The following is a 5,000-nucleotide window of genomic DNA, read 5'->3' on the forward strand; positions in this document are numbered from 1 at the left end:
ACACACACATACTGTACCAGGTCCTCAGACAGGTGTTCAGTCCAACTTCTCTTATAGGTATATATAAATAGATACTGTCACATTAATCCTCCTATAGCCTCAAAGAATATGTGTTTTGAGAGTGTAAAGGCCTTTATTTGTGTGTGTAGGATGAGAGATGGAGTAAAATGTTTGATCCACGGCTACAGTCCCTGCTCAGTGAGTTGGAGGTGGGTTTGGGTTCGGTACTTCGACACACACACCCGAAGGATTCTGGGAAGAAGAGTCTTTCTGAGGATGACGTTCTTGGTGAGTCCTCACGTTCATTTGGGGAGGTTTGATTTGCCTCTGCTGCTGTGTAGCTGGGACTGTGCAAACCAACACAGACTTGCTGCAGGCCCCACCATGAGTGTTAGAACTGTTTATATTGACCAACACAGATCTGCTGCAGACCCCACCATGAGTGTTAGGACTGTTTATACCGACCAACACAGACCTGCTGCAGACCTCACCATGAGTGTTAGGACGGTTTATACCAACCAACACAGACCTGCTGCAGACCTCACCATGAGTGTTAGGACGGTTTATACCAACCAACACAGACCTGCTGCAGACCTCACCATGAGTGTTAGGACGATTTATACAGACCAACACAGACCTGCTGCAGACCTCACCATGAGTGTTAGGACAATTTATACAGACCAACACAGACCTGCTGCAGACCTCACCATGAGTGTTAGGACGGTTTATACCAACCAACACAGACCTGCTGCAGACCTCACGATGCGTGTTAGGACGGTTTATACAGACCAACACAGACCTGCTGCAGACCTCACCATGAGTGTTAGGACAATTTATACAGACCAACACAGACCTGCTGCAGACCTCACCATGAGTGTTAGGACGGTTTATACCAACCAACACAGACCTGCTGCAGACCTCACGATGCGTGTTAGGACGGTTTATACAGACCAACACAGACCTGCTGCAGACCTCACCATGAGTGTTAGGACGGTTTATACCAACCAACACAGACCTGCTGCAGACCTCACCATGAGTGTTAGGACGGTTTATACCAACCAACACAGACCTGCTGCAGACCTCACGATGCGTGTTAGGACGGTTTATACCAACCAACACAGACCTGCTGCAGACCTCACCATGAGTGTTAGGACTGTTTATATTGACCAACACAGACCTGCTGCAGACCTCACCATGAGTGTTAGGACGGTTTATACCAACCAACACAGACCTGCTGCAGACCTCACGATGCGTGTTAGGATTGAGTGTTAGAGCTGCAGCTCCTGTCTTGCACTCCTGAGGCCTTGATAACTCTTGAGAACCCCTGGCTCTCTGTGTTTGGAATACTTTGAAAACTGTCCATCTTAAATGTTCTTGGCATCTGTGGTGGTTACACATTCCAGAAAGAAACAATTATTTAAATGCAACTCTGTGGATTTTAGCTGCTGTAATCCTAAATGCATATTGAAGTGCCAGAAGGAGTCACGGTTTGGCACGGATTCACATGTGCAGTTAGCACTTCTGTGTTATTGTCTGTGTGTGTGTGCACATGCAGGTATAGTGACACCATGTGATGAGTTCCAGTACTGGACAGAACTGGCTGGTCTGAGAGAGAAGAGCAGTGAGAGAGAGAGAGCAGTACACTTCTCTGAGCTGTTCAGCCCCATTGAGAAGGTACACACACACACACACACACACACACACACACACACACACTGTGTGTGTGTGTGAATATATATATATACACATGGACATTTACCAGAATATATAGTCCCACTCATGTAACATAAGATTTCATGCATGCAGGAATTATGACGTGCACACATCTGCAGACCCACATCCTTGTGCATATTTGCGTGTGTGTGTGTGTGTGTTTGCTTGCACCGGTGGTTCAGGTCTACAGCGGTCTCGAGAGTGTGTGTCTAGTGGAGGCACTGGACCTGGTGGAAAGCACGCGAGACGTGCTCGACGATGTGTGGAGACAGACCGAACACGCACCTTACCGTGACACACGCATGCGCAGACTCATGGACGTCATAGGTACATGTGTGTGTGTGTGTCAGTGTGTGTCGCCATTTATAACCGTGTAACCGTGGGACTTGTTTGTGACTGTGTGTGACTCTGTACGTGTGTGAATGTAACCCTTTTATTCGCCTCTGGGCAGTCTGTTTACGAGTGTGGGTGTTGGTGTTGACATGTATTATAATTTGTGTCTGTGTGTCTCTAACAGTTTGTGGGTGTGTTGGGTGTGTGTTGGGTGTGTGTTGGCGCGCGTGTGCACCTTGGTGTTTGTGTAGGTTCGTCTCTGGGCCGGTTCGTTCAGAAGAAGCTGGGTGCACTGCAGCTGTGGGAGGAGCCATACTTCAGCGTCAGAGAGAGCCTTAGAGGGGGCGTGGCCGTATGTGAGCAGTGGGTGGCGGCTTGCGAGCACCTGACCGGCCAACTGTGGAAACGCTACTCACCTCACCCGTGGACGGGGGAGAAACACTGTCCACACGGCCTGCCGAAGCTCATCCAGCGATTAGAGGAGGTGGGACAGAATATATCAGTCAGACGTCCATATTGTCACATCTTGTAGCATCTCGGTGTGTGTGTGTGTTACAGAAAAATATACATGTTGCATCTTTCAGTTGGATTATACGCTGTGTGTGTGTGTGAGCTTTGGACTACACTGTCGTTTTTGACGTATTGGCTTTTGCAGTAGTGGAATCACAGGATACTGTATTATGAAAGTAAACATCAGCCTCTCATAAAACGCTGCTTTCTGTTGTGTGCGGTGAACCTCCTGACTAATGTCACATATTCTCCATGAGTGGTTGTGCGTGTTTCGGTGGCTCATGACATTCACATGATCCAGCCAGTTTAAGTTCGCCCTCTTGATCCGTCTCGGTGAAAGAACCCAAAACTGCCTGCATGCTTTTGCCATTCGTCATGCTTTAATATGATTTATATCAGCGTGGCCCCATATAACCGCATGTAAGAGAAGGTTCAACTGCACTAGACTGGATAATTCAGTTAATGAGTGTGGCATATATAGTAATGAGTTGTTTTGGGGTGTGTGTGTGTGTGTGTGTGGTTAGGTGCTACAGGTCCGAACGGTTCAGGAGAAGCTGCAGCGTTTGCTGTCGACAGGCCAGCAGCAACCTTCGACGCTCGGAGTGTTTGGGCCTTTTGCCGGACTCAGCCCCATTCTCTACAATCCTTACACTGAGGTACACGTACACACGCGGTATGTGGCGCTGGGGAGAACCCAGCATGGCAGCACAAACACAGTCCAGTGGTCTACAGCAGTAGGGCTCGTGAACTGAGGTGAGGTGTGAAACGTGTCTGCCTGTGCTGTAAGAGGCTCACGCAGAGATGACCACGTTTGCTGAGCGTCTGAGTAAAATATCCACACAGCTGGTTATCATAAATGCTAACATAGTTACTCTTTTGGAGTCTCTAAAACTAAAAAACGGCACCCGTCGTACTAAAAACTGTACTCACCATAAACAAATAAGTGTAGACTGGAAACCATCAAGTAATTTATTTATTTTCGTAACAGAAACCTGGTTTGGTAATGACTATAATGTTGCCCTTAATGAAGCAAGTCCGCCCACCCCCTTCTGCAGTTTTTAAGTGTCCCTAAACTTAAAAATCAGGTATACTCATCTATTTCACACTACATTAAACTGTATGCAAAACCCTTTTGGGGGAAATCTCCACATTAGAGTAACGCACATTTTATTTCAGGAGGTTTTATTTATTTCAGCTCTAATGTTGGTTATGCATGACTCTCCCCAACAACATCCAGGTTTTCTTATAACGTTTAATGAGCTCCTGTCCAGGGCGTTAAGGAATTGTGACTATTTCCTGCTTGCCGGTGTAGTACTCACGCTGTGTGGCGTTCTCCCAGTGGCCGACAGTGTACAGCATAAAGGCTTTAATATCACCTCTACGAACCTGTGATGGACACCGTCATTCAGGCTGGTGACCTGGGTGCTCTGATGGTGTGCTGGGCAGATGGTCTGGTGGTCAGAGGACACGTTTGTTGCCTGGAAGACCTGAGTTCAAGACCAGTGGTTGCTAACGTTGGCTTTTTGTATAGAAATGATGGTCTCTGTCACATTGTGACATTTTTTTATTCTGGTTCATCAGAGCACTTCACCTGTAGCTTGCAGAAAGTGTTTGCAGGGAGAATTTTGATATGCTAAAGAAAGAGGGAGCACATTTCACACATTTCTCAGTCCTCTGCACTGGCTACCTGTGGCTTTATGCCCTGTGAGAGCTCTTAGATGCACCAGCAGTAACATGCTAGCCAGAATTAAGAGGTTTGACACATCCTCTTCCTATCTGTTCCCTTCCGAGTGACCTGAGGGTTCAATCTGGAGACTTTTACAGTCATGTACAGTCATGTAACAGGTCTTAAAATGAGGTGAAAACAAATTCAGAAGAACAATATCATGACAGAATCCACCATGTCATGATTTATCCAAAATGAAGCCAAAATGGAGAAATCATTGTGTGACGCCGTGTGTGAATAACTAACCATGACTTATGAATCACTAGCTCACAGAACCACCTTTAGCAGCAAGTCATCATTCTGGTGGAATTTTGACACACTTATTATACACTTATTTTTTAGAACATTGATTCAGTTCATTGAGGTTTATGGACAATCGTTTTTAGCACAGCTCTCTTAAGGTTCCCCACAGCATTTCATCTGGGCTGAGGTGCTTGGAGACACTGTCCGGTTTCATGACCTGGTTTTATCTGGTTAATTTCTATTTCTCTAAATATATTGTAAAACACGTTTTAATAAGTGCTATGTAAATAAAATGTTTTGTGTGTGTGTGTGTGTGTGTGTGTGTGTGTGTGTTCTTCTTGTCATGTCTAGCCTTTGTGGCGAGCTGCCGTGTCTCAGTTTGAGAGGGCGATCGCTCCAGCTGAACAGGAAGTGTCAGGAAAGCTGAAGGCGTGTATCCGGGATGTGCAGGACAGTCCTCAGCAGGTGACCACAC

General features: G+C 46.5%; 1 pseudogene; it reads left to right on the forward strand.

The window, feature by feature from the left end:
- Positions 1-5,000, forward strand: part of LOC143506860 (cytoplasmic dynein 2 heavy chain 1-like) — a 38,183-nt pseudogene that overhangs the window by 1,634 nt on the left and 31,549 nt on the right.

Source organism: Brachyhypopomus gauderio, unplaced genomic scaffold, assembly GCF_052324685.1.
Source record: "Brachyhypopomus gauderio isolate BG-103 unplaced genomic scaffold, BGAUD_0.2 sc561, whole genome shotgun sequence".
Classification (NCBI taxonomy): domain Eukaryota; kingdom Metazoa; phylum Chordata; class Actinopteri; order Gymnotiformes; family Hypopomidae; genus Brachyhypopomus; species Brachyhypopomus gauderio.